At 43.5% G+C, this 14,206-nt stretch overlaps 1 protein-coding gene and 1 long non-coding RNA gene across 3 annotated transcripts in view; one reads left to right on the top strand and one right to left on the bottom strand.

Moving 5' to 3' along the window:
• Positions 1-14,206, top strand: part of LOC307211971 — a 202,371-nt gene that overhangs the window by 31,498 nt on the left and 156,667 nt on the right. The gene's annotated exons all lie outside the window — the stretch shown is intronic.
• KIF13B (kinesin family member 13B) overlaps positions 1-14,206 on the bottom strand; it is a 203,807-nt gene that overhangs the window by 13,651 nt on the left and 175,950 nt on the right. The gene's annotated exons all lie outside the window — the stretch shown is intronic.

Below are 14,206 nucleotides of genomic sequence, written 5' to 3' on the forward strand. Positions count from 1 at the left end.
GCCCTTCCATCTTCCACAGCATGGCATACCTGCCAGGTGAAACTGACTACAAACACACTGTTATGAGTTTGGAGCTGGTGTGCGCTGTAGCCCCAAACTTCCCTGCCTGGATTCCCCACGGATTCAAAACCAGGAGAAGCAGCAGCAGTAGCTGGGAGTCGAGACCAAAGGGGTTAAAAGAGAAGGGGCCTTTCTGTTCACACGACCCCCCCCAAAAAAAAAAACCTCAGAGATGCTAAGAGGTGCCATCAGTCCAACAGATTCCCCCTCCTCGTAAATCTTAAGCAGCGCATAAACAGCTTAATCAGAAAGGCCCCCTTCCATCGGAAGCCAACCCACGAGTTACGCAAAGAATCCTATTATGCCAAATTAATTCAATCTGACTAATTAGAGAGCAGGAAGTTCTTTCAATTATTTGATGTACCTTCTGAGAAACGCACTTGAATACGAGAGCAGGTTGCATTAATTGCGGCGTCCTTATTTCTACAGATTCGCTCCTGAACTCGCAATGGGGGGGCGGGGGCGGTCAGAAGCAGCTGCTCTGCTCGCGGCCGCCTCCAGAAACTCCAGACTGTGGAAATCTGTGACAGGCCAAACAGAAAGTTGGCGGGTAGGGAAAGGACGCTTTGCAAGAGGACGGGAACCCTGCTTGGTCTAGACCAGCCTTTTTCAACTTGCGGGTCCCCAGATATTGTTGAACTACAACTCCCATCAGCCCTAGCTAGCAAGGCCAGAGCTCAGGGGTGATGGGAGTTGTAGTCACACAACATCTGGGGACCCACAGGTTGAGAACCGCTGGTCTGGACCATGGGTAGGCAAACTAAGGCCTGGGGGCCGGATGTGGCCCAATCGCCTTCTAAATCCGGCCCGCAGACAGTCCGGGAATCAGTGTGTTTTTACATGAGTAGAATGTGTCCTTTTATTTAAAATGCATCTCTGGGTTATTTGTGGGGCCTGCCTGGTGTTTTTACATGAGTAGAATTTGTGCTTTTATTTAAAATGCACCTCTGGGTTATTTGTGGGGCATAGGAATTCGTTCATTTCCCCCCCCCACCAAAAAAAAAAACATAGTCCGGCCCACCACATGGTCTGAGGGATGGTGGACCGGCCCACAGCTGAAAAAGGTTGCTGACCCCTGGTCTAAACGACCACAGACGTCCCTTCCAAACCTAGGTCTATGCATAAAAATAATTTAAAAGACAGAATGCGTGATTTTTGAAATCTGCACACCCGGGGTCTCTGGACCTAGACACCAACTCCCCCTCCACCTGCTCAACTTTTGGAATCCCACTGAAATTAAACAGGAGTCTGGAGTCTGAAGAAACTCACCAAACTATGGGGCGAGGAGGGAGCGTCTAATACCTAGAGGCTCTGGGGTGGGACAGATATGATTCTTAAGGAATAAAAAGCCCACTTTTCCACCTTGCAATCTTCCTGATCGATCAAGTTCCAATCAATGAACTGGCCGTAATTATCAATTAATGCTATCAACCCTGCTGAGTTCTTTACTGCCTCAGCAAGACGTCAGTAAGACAGAGTGCGCTCCCTGGGCTACGGGTCACCTTGCCGAGCCCCTCTCAGTCCACCGATAATTTAGAGTATTCCAATATTTTTTTCACTGTAATCAGCAGCTGTCCAGCTTTCTGAATTCAGGGAGCCATGCACGTTTGAGGGTGTGCACCACTGGCATGGCTTGTCTCCTGTTCTCACAGGGAACAACCAAATACTGTATTTTTCGCTCTATAAGACACACCCAGCCATAAGACGCACCAAGTTTTTGGAGGAGGAAAACAAGAAAAAAAATATTCTGAATCCCAGAAGCCAGAACAGCAAGAGGGAACTACAACTCCCTCCACTTTATTATTTTTGATATTTACTGTATATCCTGCCCTTCACCAAATACAGTGGAACCTTGGTTTTCAAACTTATTCCGTTCCAGAAGACTGTTTGGTTTCCGTAAAGTTTGAAAATCGAGGCTCAATGGGCTGGCTGCAATGTCAATGGGAAAAAATGAAAAATGCGGCTGTTCAGCTTCCAAAAATTGTTTGGAAACCAGAGCAGTTACTTCTGGGTTTTTGGCGCTCAGGAGCCAAAACGTTCCAAAACAGAGGCGTTCGGGAACCGAGGTTTGACTGTACATATACTGTGTCCCCGAAAATAAGACAGTGCCTTATATTAATTTTTGCTCCCAAAGATGCTCTAGGTCTTATTTTGGGGGGATGTCTTTTTTGCGGTAATAAATTTTCTTGCTTAGTCCTCTGGAAGCCTCGTTTTATAGCAAGGACTGCAAATACATTTCCCAACTGATTATCGAATATGCACAATTTAACTCTGCATCCACAACTTTAGAGTTTGCCAGCTCCTCCCCTGATGCCATTTTTAACTCGTTTGTTAATTCGATCGCACATTTGCACCCTCCATCCCTCTGCCTTCACTCACAAAAGCAAGACTGCAAAAGCAAATCTGCTTTTGAAAAGGCATAGGAAACATATTGGGATCTGAACCAGAGAGGAAGGAAGGGAAAATATCTCTCCCTCCTGCAATGCCCCACCCAAGATTTGCTGCTGGAGACAATCTTACCCATGGGACCACACATGGTCACAAGATCTTCTAGATAAAATGTACCACCACTGTTGAATGCAAACACAGATCTGTTGTTGTTTAGTCGTTTAGTCGTGTCCGACTCTTCGTTTCCCCCATGGACCAGAGCACGCCAGGCACTCCTGTCTTCCACTGCCTCCCGCAGTTTGGTCAAACTCATGCTGGTAGCTTCGAGAACACTGTCCCACCATCTCGTCCTCTGTCGTCCCCTTCTCCTTGTGCCCCCCATCTTTCCCAACATCAGGGTCTTTTCCAGGGAGTCTTCTCTTCTCATGAGGTGGCCAAAGTCTTGGAGCCTCAGCTTCAGGATCTGTCCTTCCAGTGAGCACTCAGGGCTGATTTCCTTCAGAATGGATCGGTTTGATCTTCTTGCAGTCCACGGGACTCTCAAGAGTCTCCTCCAGCACCAGAATTCAAAAGCATCAATTCTTCGGTGATCAGCCTTCGTTATGGTCCAGCTCTCACTTCCTTACATCACTACTGGGAAAACCATAGCTTTAACTATATGGACCTTTGTTGGCAAGGTGATGTCTAGCTATTTTGATACTCGTTATGTCTACCTGTTTTTTAAGGTCTGTTGATTTCACTGGTATTTTCTAATGGGTTTTTAAAAATACTATTCTGGGTGAAACATGGGCAGGGTTTGCGGAATGAGTCTTGCCAGCGGAAGCCTTGTGCAATGGGGCTTCCCTCCTTCTCTTCCCACTGCATCCCCCCCCCCGAATTGCCTCAAGGGGGTCAGGAGAACCCCCCCCAGAACAGTGGGGAGGGGGCAGAAAGGGGGCTCATTCTGTCTGGCAAATCGAAATGCTTGGCTTGACAGAACAATCACTTTAGTGGGAATTTTAATGCCTCCATATGTGTGTGATTAAATCATCCACACATCTTGTTAAACCAATATACAAAATGAACGGCATGTTTTGAGCTTCCTGGCATGGGGTGGGGGAAGACTTTATTATTATTGTTGCTGTTGTATACTCAAAGAAATTGCCTTGTGAAAGAGTGCCCACTCAGAAAGGAGGCATATAAATGTTTTAAAAGAATTAATAAATAAATACTCCATCATCTCCATCAACCACCACTGCTACCTCTCTCACAGGAATCAGGAAAGGGGACAGAACACGCCCCCTTCAAACAGAAAACTGGCTGCGCTGATTAAACTTATTGGCTGCCGCATCTGCCCGAATCTCATTTCGCACGAGGCGTTTTCAACTAATGTGATTTACGGTAACATCAGTTCCAGCAACAATGCTAAAATTTATGATGTGCACTTAGTGTTGTTTGCGACTTGCCAAATGGAAAATGTGGCTTCTATTTTTAATCCGTAAACTTCATTCCCCCAGTCTCTCCTTCTGGTAAACCCCGTGGATCCAAAAGACCAGGCAGAGCCACAGCTGAGAAGGGTGTCCACGGGTACATGGAGATGGGTGAGTCTCCAGCTGTTGGGCGTGAGAGGGAGACACACCTGCCCAGATGTGGACATGGACACACAAACTCACTTATCGCCCATAGACTGACAAAACCGTGGCAGTTCAACTCTAGAGAACGTAACGCAAAAGGGCGCCTGGCCAGTTCAGAGCAAAGATCTTTCCAAGTCTAACATAGACTTACAGAGGTGTGCAAAATTATGCATGGTGAATCATGGAACTGCAAAGCTGGAAGGAACCCCCCCCCCCAGGTCCAAACTGCCCACCGGAAAGGCAATTCTATGATTCTAGCTCCTGTGGTCCCCCAAAAGGTTTTGTTAATGGGTAGACATCGGAGCACAGGGGCCGACAGAGGCAGGGCGGAGATGGCTGGCAGAAGCAGCATGGGAGAAGTCAACCGCAGGTGCAGAGAGACGCTGGCGTGTTTGGAAGCCCGACCATGACAACGAAGAGGTGGCCATGCGCAAAGGCACTTTATGCAAAGCAGCGCTAAGAGTGAGCTGAAAATATATTTTTTGGGAGCAGTAGTTTGGGAGGATTCCCCCCACTATATTATTGAACTTCTGCTTTATTCTGAAATTGGGGATAGCTATCTAGATCCCTTATAGGGACGCAGGTGGCGCTGTGGTCTCAACCACTGAGCCTTTTGGGCTTGCTGATCAGAAGGTCGGCGGTTCGAATCCCCGTGATGGGGTGAGCTCCCGTTGCTCTGTCCCAGCTCCTGCCAACCTAGCAGTTCGAAAGCACGCCAGTGGTTTATATTGGACTGTTAAAATGGAAAACTTAATAAATATCATCATTATTTTTAAAAAGAAATATTTTGGACAAACAAACAAACAAATAAATAAATTCCTGTATTACTGGAGGCAGGGGGCGTGGACTCCACAACCCTTTGGGTCCCTTCCAACTCTACAATTCTTTAAGTCTATGATATGCAAACTAGAATTTAGCCGATTTCTGTTTCGTCAGTACAAAATCCGCTCTGAATTATAAGATGGGCTACAGAGTTTCCATCATGTAAATGGAGAGCCTTTTGTCTCTTCGATTCAAAGACTTCCCTTTTTATAGTTCTGTTGCTCACTGTCTGCATACCTGTTTATGCTTCTTAAATTTGTACCCTACCTTTTGGGATGCAAACCAGCGCTTAGAGTGAGCCGAAGGTATTTTTTTGGAGCAGCCGTTTTTTTTGGGGGGGGGGGTTCCCCACAATATTCTTGAACTTCTGCATTATTCTGATATGGGAGAAAGCTACCTAGATCCCTTGCTAAAGAACAAGAAGTCCTGGAATGTGTAATAAAAACTAAGCTTTCAGTTGCTTATAAATAATCTGTTACGTGACCTGGAGGGCAGCCACAGAAAAACAAATAAATTTGAAATCTATTTCCCCCAACCGTTGTGGAGCTTCCAGGTTCTGAGAGTATCTACACATTAAGATGTGTATATCTCCCCTATTTTACTTCCGTTTCATTTTATTACTGATACGAAACTATGTTTATGCATACTTTGAAGTTCTGAATTTAATTCTTTGCTCTTTTGAGATGCTCTGCAGACTAACTCAATAAATTCTAGTCTAGTGCTAGATGCCCACCAATCGCTGGTTATTGTTTCCTGAAGGTTAACTCTAAGCTACCTCTTGACTCCCAGAAAGGAGCCACGTAATTAATGCCACAGACCCGGGCTGGGAACTGCGTCGAGTGTGCCTCTCCAGCCTCATGAAATGGGTTATTGTGCATACTTAATATGCAACTCGAATAGCTGCTTTTTAAAGCTAACCTTTACAGATTTAATAGAATTAAAGATGATATTGAAATGCCGCTCTTTGGCGGCGATCTCCCGCCCGAGGCAAGACACGCAGGGAATGAAATCCGGGGGCTTTCGAGGCCCGGCCCCTCGCAGCCCCATCTGCTTGTGAGGCTTCAGCCTAGAGGCATGCAGAGATGAAAGGGGAACCGACATCGGCAACAGGGGAATGTCAAGAGAGCCACTGCAACTCCTTGGGAACTTGCTGGAGCATTTTGCAAACCGAAAACGGTGGGATGTAATCCATTGGTGAAGTCAAATGGATGTCAGTATGGTGTAGTGGTTAAGAGCAGTGGACTCGTAATCTGGTGAACCGGGTTCGCGTCTCCGCTCCTCCACATGCAGCTGCCGGGTGACCTTGGGCTAGTCACTCTTCTCTGAAGTCTCTCAGCCCCACTCACCTCACAGAGTGTTTGTTGTGGGAGAGGAAGGGAAAGGAGAATGTTAGCCGCTTTGAGACTACTTCGGGTAGTGATAAAGCAGGATATCAAATCCAAACTCCTCTTCTTCTCTTCTTCAAATGCAACATTCCCTGCTTCCCTAGAGGGGACATCCAGTCGGCGTAACTTCCTGTTCCACTGGTCTGGAGCTTCAGAATGCGGCAGCTAGACTGGTGACTGAGAGCAGCCGCCGAGAACACATAACACCGGTCTTGAAAGACCTACATTGGCTCCCAGTACGTTTCCAAGCACAATTCAAAGTGTTGGTGCTGACTCTCAAAGCCCTAAACGGCCTTGGTCCAGTATATCTGAAGGAGCGTTTCCACCCCCATCATTCTGCCTGGACGCCGCAGTCCAGCGCCGAGGGCCGTCTGGCGGTTCCCTCGCTGCAAGAAGCCAAGTTACAGGGAACCAGGCAGAGGGCCTTCTCGGTAGTGGCACCCGCCCTGTGGAATGCCCTCCCACCAGATGTCAAAGAGAAGAACAACTACCAGATTTTTAGAAGACATCTGAAGGCAGCCCTCTTTAGGGAAGCTTTTAATGTTTAACAGACTACTGTATTTTAATACTTTGTTGGATGCCGCCCAGAGTGGCTGGGGAAACCCAGCCAGATGGGTGGGGTATAAATATTCTATTCTATTTTATTCTTCTCTCTCTGCATGTGACTTGGGAGATGGGGTGGCTCTGGCTGACTCCATAAAAGAGCCATTTTCCCAGTCTAGTTCGTCCTGACACTGCTGTTGTCTTGCTCTGTCTTTTGCTGCCATGCTGCTCTCCTGCAGGCATTTTGCTCTCTAAATGTAATTTTTATGTTTGCTGGTTCTCAGCCAGCACACGAGTTCAGTCTCCATATGAGATTAACTCAAGAGTTTCTTTGTGCAACTATTTAGGAAAGCCTGCCTTTCCGGGATCAAATCGTGAACTGAAATGTGAGTAAACTATTTGTTACTTTACTCAGACAGACTCTCATGTCTTTATTCTTCTAAGATCAAAGGGGACACCGGGAATAATATTAACTAACAGATTCAAACGGATCTGCAAACTAGTTTCCAGCTATATTGAGCGGAACATGCTCTGCTGTATCACTTACTAGCTTGAGTTAGTGAATGATAATACTTACTCAATATATCCTTTTGTACTATATTTAACATTCAAACAAAAACAGCATGTCAAGTAAAAAGAGGGACATAAAATAGCCCAGAAACAGTGATTGCCAGACACTGACCCAAACACAACCTTTCAGCTTGAGTCACTAAACACTCAATACCGTTATGACTTTCAATCAATATGCATTTATTACGGAAGAGTGGCGATATTTTAGTTTTCCTTTCAATAGCCCAGCAACCTGATCCTTGAGCTCCTCTGAGATCATCAATAACCTGCCTCGCAATGGCACTATGTCGAACTTGTCATGTATGTTACAAGGTTATGCAACTTGGGTCGTTAATATGCACAACAACGGGCGGCTTTGCACAGTCGCCAGCTGATCTTTTTATGGAGAGGGAAAATGTGCACTTTCCCAAGTCGTAATAACAATAATATTCGTTGTTGTTTTGTTATTCGTATGCTGCCCATCTGACTGGGTTTCCCCAGCCATTCTGGGCGGCTTCGAGCAAAAGTCATTCTGGACTCACAACTGTCCATGGAGGCCCAGGTCAAATCCGTGTCCAGGGAAGCTGTTTACCAGCTCCATCTGGTACACAGGCTGAGACCCTACCTGCCTGCGGACTGCTTTGCCAGAGTGGTGCATGCTCTGGTTATCTCCCGCTTGGACTACTGCAATGCGCTCTACATGGGGCTACCTTTGAAGGTGACCTGGAAACTACAACTAATCCAGAACGCGGCAGCTAGACTGGTGATTGGGAGTGGCCGCCGAGACCACATAACACTGGTCTTGAAAGACCTACATTGGCTCCCAGTACGTTTCCAAGCACAATTCAAAGTGTTGGTGCTGACCTTGAAAGCCCTAAACAGCTTCGGTCCAGTATATCTGAAGGAGCCTCTCCACCCCCATCATTCTACCCAGACACTGAGGTCCAGCGCTGAGGGCCTTCTGGCAGTTCCCTCACTGCAAGAAGCCAAGATACAGGGAAGCAGGCAGAGGGCCTTCTTGGTGGTGGTACCCGCCCTATGGAATGCCCTCCCACCAGATGTCAAAGAGAACAACAACTACCAGACTTTTAGAAGACATCTGAAGGCAGCCCTGTTTAGCGAAGCTTTTAATGTTTGATGTAGTATTTTAAATTTTGTTGGGAAGCCGCCCAGAGTGGCTAGGGAAGCCCAGCCAGATGGGCAGGGTATAAATGATAAATAATAATAATAATAATAATAATAATAATAATAATAATAAATATAAAAACGCAACAAAACCAAATACATAATCTCCATTGGGTGATTATCCATAATAGCTGGAGGATACAGAAAATGGGAGTCATTTTACCCTTTTTGTAATTTCCAAACCTGTTTCATTCTGAAAACTCTCTCTTTCTTCCATTGTTAAATTTTTTTCCAACACTTTCGTTTTTTGTCTATTCAATTTAAAACCTGCTACTCGACCAAATGTTTCAATTAGTTCTAATACTCTTTTAGTACTAGTGTCTGGCTGTTGCAAAGTCAATACTAGGTCATCTGCAAATGCTCTTAATTTATAATGTCTAACTCCGACCTGAACTCCTTTAACCAACTGGTCCTTTCTAATCATGTTTAACAAAACCTCCAGGACCGATATAAAAAGCAAAGGGGATATTGGGCAGCCCTGTCGTGTACCTTTTTCTATAGGTATTTCTTCTGTTACCACATTATTTACAATTAATTTGGCCTTTTGTTGAGAGTATATTGCACCTATACCGTTTTCAAAACCTTGTCCTACCCCCATCCCTTGGAGATTCTTTTTCATAAAAGTCCAACAAATGTTGTCAAAGGCTTTCTCCGCGTCCACAAAAATCAAAACTGCTTTCCTATTAATGTCAACGTCCAGCAGCTCCAAAATGTCTATAATGTTCCTCACATTGTCTGACATATGTCTACCTGGGAGAAAGCCTGTTTGGTCCTTATGAATCTCTTCTGCCAACACTCTTTTCAATCTTTTTGCCAAAATGTCTGCAAAAATTTTGTAATCCACATTGAGTAAAGATATAGGGCGGTAGTTTTTAACTTGGTTCTTCTCAGTCTCTGTTTTCGGTATAAGTGAGATGAAAGCCTCTTTCCACGATTCAGGTGCCTTTTTCCCCTTCAAAATTTCATTGCAAACTTCCTTCAATGGTTGTATCAGCCATTCTTTCAGCATTTTGTAGTATTTGGCCGTCAGGCCATCTGGTCCTGGTGATTTTCCCAATTTCATATTTTGGATGGCACCCTCTATTTCTTGTTCTGTTATTTCCTCGTTTAAGATCCTTTTACTTTGTTCTGATATTTTTGGTAAACCGTATTTTTCTATTTCTTGCTCGTTAGTTGGCCCTTGTGCATACAATTTCTTAAAAAAGCTTTGAAAACAATTGTTGATCTCGTTGGGTTTGTGGATAATCTTTCCATCCATTTCTAAACTTGTTACCGTATTCATTTTCTGCCTTTTTTTCAATTGCCATGACAGAAGTTTCCCACATTTATCCGCTGATTCAAAAGTTTTTTGTCTCATTTGCTTTATCTTCCATTCTATTTGTTGGTTCATGAGTTCCATGTATTGCATCTGATGAAACTTTATTTCTCTCAAAATCTCATGAGACTTTGGTTTGGACCTCAACTTCTTCTCTCCTTCTTTTATTTTTTCTAAAATTTTTTCCTTCTTTTCATTTTGTTGCTTCCTCTTAATAGAATTTTGTTGAATTAGGAAACCTCGCATCACGGCTTTGCTTGCATCCCAAATTATTCTTTTTTCCACATCTGTTTTCCTGTTGATCTCAAAGTAGTCTTTTAATGTTTTAAGGGCCTTCTTATGGATCTCTTCGTCCTTGAATAGGGTGTCATTCATTCTCCATCTAAAGGAACCAGTTGTTGTTAATTTCATCTCCATCTTGACCGCATTATGGTCGGAGCACGTTTTTGGGCAGATTTCTACTTTTTTTGTTCTTGACGCCAGACTACTAGAAATCCAAATTTGGTCTATTCTTGTCCATGTCATTTTTGCTTCTGAGAAGAAAGTTCCCTCTCTCTCTAAAGGATTCTTTGTTCTCCAAATGTCAATCAAGTCCATTGTTTCAGTCATTTCAAAAAAGATCCTTGGTAGTCTCCCTTCTTTCGAGATCACTTGTCTCTGTGCTTTGTCCATGTTTGTTGAGACAACTCCATTCATATCTCCCATCATTAGGATTTTATAATCTAAAAAGTCAACTAATGTCTCATGCAACTTCCTAAAAAATTCAGCCTTCCCTTCATTTGGGGCATAAACTCCCACAATTAATATCTTTTCTCCTTGAATTTGTATTTCAATTGCCAGGTATCTTCCTTGTTCATCTTTAAATATTAATTTTGGAGCCAACTTTTCCTTTGCATAGATCACCACACCTCTTTTCTTTACTTTGTCTGATGAGATGAATTCTTGACCGAGTCTCTTATTTATTAATAATTTCCTGTGTATCCTGGCAATATGGGTTTCTTGCAAACATATTATGTCTAATTGTTCTTTCTTCAAAATGTGAAAAACCTGTCTTCTTTTCCGAGGAAGGTTCAAACCATTACAGTTCCAACTAAGGAGTTGCAGAGACATTTTGTATTTAGGTAGCTGTTCCTCCAACTGCTCCAAGCTTCTGCTCTTCCTCCGATGGTGGTAGTGAAAGTCCAAATGACAAATTTGCTATATCGGGTGGTTCCCTCTCCTCCACGGTTCCTTTCTGCAGATCCTCCAGATACTTCTCTAGAAATAGTTCTTTGTCCTGAATTGTTTTTATTTTAATCTTCCTTCCATTGAAGTTAAAGGACAATCCTTGTGGAAATTCCCATCTGAATGGTATAGTGTTTTTCTTCAGCAGGTCTACTAAACTCTTGTAATATGTTCTCACCTCTAAAATGTATTTAGGAATGTCCTTAAAAATCTGTATCTGACAATTTTGGATCACCAATGCCTTTTGATAATGCAAATTCAATATTCTATCTCTTTCTTCTTTTGATCTCAATGTAATTAGGCAGTCCCTTGGTTTTTTGTCCTGCCTTCTACCCAGTCGAAAGGCTGATATTATCTCAAGTTCCTCATCTTCCTCCCATTCCTCCTGCCAAAAAGTTATGATGTTCTCTGTGAGAAATTTCACAAGGTTGTCCCCTTCCCCTTCAGGCACCAATCTAAATTTTAAATTCTTCTCTTTACGTTGAAGTTCCAGTAAGGAGAGGGCTGCATCATGCTCATTCACTTTTTTAATAATAGGCCCAAATTTTTCCCTTGTCTCTTCAGCCGTTATTTTTGCACTTTCTGCAATCTTTCGTGTTTCTGAACTTTCCTGAATTAATCTATTTATAGAATCTGTGTTCGATGCAACACTAGCCGTATTCACATCCAACCTTGTTGTCAACTCTGTTAATTTTTTAGAATTCTCTGTCGAAAGTTTTGTCAATGCTTCCAGGGATTGATTTATTTTAAGTAGAGCCTGAGTCATAGGATCCATAGAAGCTGGTGTTTTTTCCTGCACAGCTGCAGTTCCTGATATAGAGGCCCTTTTCTTGTGAGATTGTTTTGCTTTCTGCCTTGTTACTATCTCTTCTGTAGGGGCACTCATATCCTCAAGGTCGTTTTCACAGAGTTGATTCCCAAGTGGAAAATCCCACTGTTACTTTTTCAAGTGCAACAGTTTCAGATAGAGCCCTCTAGAGGGAGCATTCAATTGTATCCAAATGGCAGAGATAGAAGAAAACAAAGAAGCAAGGGAGTATAACAGTAGCCAAAAGTTTCCAATGTCCAAATTGTAATGTCTCTATTTTTCTATGTGGCCAAAATGCAGCAAAGTACATCTAAGGTCCGATAACTTTTTTGCAAACAAGTCCCCACTTCTCAAAGTTTGACAGTCCACGTCCCGGTGTCTTGTTTGGGCAGCCCGACCCCAGGGGATTTGGCAATGGAAGGTCTTAATTTTCCATTAATTTTCAGCAGATTAACAACGTTCCAATCCCTTCCCCCCTTCTCCTGCCAATCTGGGGGGAGGTTTTAAGTCCGATGTCAGTTTGACAGCTTAAAAAAATTAGAAAGGTTCCCTTTAAGTGCAGCTTGATTTTCGTTGCTTTATTCCTTCTGCAGTTCCGGGGAGGCAGACTTCCTTAATTCCTTTAATTTCCTTAATTTTTGCCTTTCCCGTTTTCAGCCAATTTTTTTTTTTTTAAAAAGTCCCGTTACTTTTCCAATCTTACTCACGGGTGTTGTGGTCAAATTCCAATTGCAGGAAGGAATCGGCGCTCTCCGCTCATGGCGACGCGGCTTCACTCCGCTAGCTGGGTGACGACTCTCAGCACCGCGCTTACCCCGATGCCGCTCAGAAGCCTTTAAAAAGGCTCCCTCACAGTACCGGGGGGCGCAAAGGGTGCCCACCGAATCTCCTTTGTTCACAGGCTCCGCGCCTGTGATTTTAGGGGTCCCCCGCTTGCCGTAGCGGGTAAGACCCGAACTAACGGAGCAGTCCTGCCTCGGAGCTCGAGGCTCGGACCGCCATTAAGCGCTGGCGCCGACCGGGGGGGTAAACTTAACATCCAAGAATGTGAACTTATTTAAGGATAATTATGAAAAATGTTGGTCAGAAGTTAAAAAGGATTTGGAAATATGGTCAAGGCTGAAACTTTCCTTGTTAGGCCGAATCGCTACTATTAAGATGAATGTATTGCCTAGAATGCTGTTTTTATTCCAGACGTTGCAGATTGTGGACAAGATGGACTGTTTCAAGAAGTGGCAGAAAGACATATCAAAATTTGTCTGGCAGGGCAAAAAGCCCAGAATTAAATTTAAGATTTTAACTGATGCAAAGGATAGAGGGGGGTTTGCCCTGCCGGACTTAAGACTTTATTATGAATCAGCAGCTTTCTGCTGGTTGAAACACTGGCTACTTCTTGAGAATACTGACATTTTGGATCTGGAAGGGTATGACAACAGTTTTGGTTGGCATGCATATTTATGGTATGACAAGGTAAAGGTGTATAAAAGTTTTAAAAACCATATTGTAAGGAAAGCATTGTACAACGTTTGGATTAGATACAAAGATTTGTTGGAAAGTAAAACCCCTAGGTGGGTGTCACCAATGGAAGCTAGGGAAGTAAAAAAGCTTAATATGGATTCTAAATGGCCAAAATATCATGAGATCATAGAATACGATGGTGAAAGGGTGAAACTTCAGAGTTATGAGAAACTAAAACCTAAGGTTCGAGATTGGTTGCATTACTATCAGATAAATGAGACGTTTAAACAGGACAGGAAAATAGGATTTCAGAAAGAGAAGTCAAAATTAGAAACAGAATTGTTGGAACCCAATACTAAGAATTTGTCAAGAATGTATAACTTGCTGTTAAAATGGAATACACAGGATGAAACGGTGAAATCAGCTATGATTAAATGGGCACAAGATATAGGTCATGATATCATGTTTGCTGACTGGGAACAATTATGGACCACCGGTATTAAATTTACTGCATGTAATGCTTTAAAAGAAAATATTATGAAAATGATCTACCGGTGGTACATGACCCCAGTCAAGCTAGCAAAGATTTATCATTTGCCTAATAATAAGTGTTGGAAATGTAATGAGACTGAAGGCACCTTCTACCACCTTTGGTGGACCTGCCCAAAGGTTAAAGCTTTCTGGGAAATGATCTATAATGAAATTAAGAAGGTCCTTAAGTGGACTTTTCCTAAGAAACCAGAGGCTTTCCTTTTGGGTATGGTGGGCCAAGTGGTGTTAAGAAAGGATAGGACTTTCTTTGTGTATGCCACTACAGCAGCAAGAATTCTACTGGCAAAGTATTGGAAGACGCAGG

The sequence above is a fragment of the Podarcis cretensis genome, assembly GCF_951804945.1.
Source record: "Podarcis cretensis genome assembly, chromosome: 3".
NCBI classification, from domain to species: domain Eukaryota; kingdom Metazoa; phylum Chordata; class Lepidosauria; order Squamata; family Lacertidae; genus Podarcis; species Podarcis cretensis.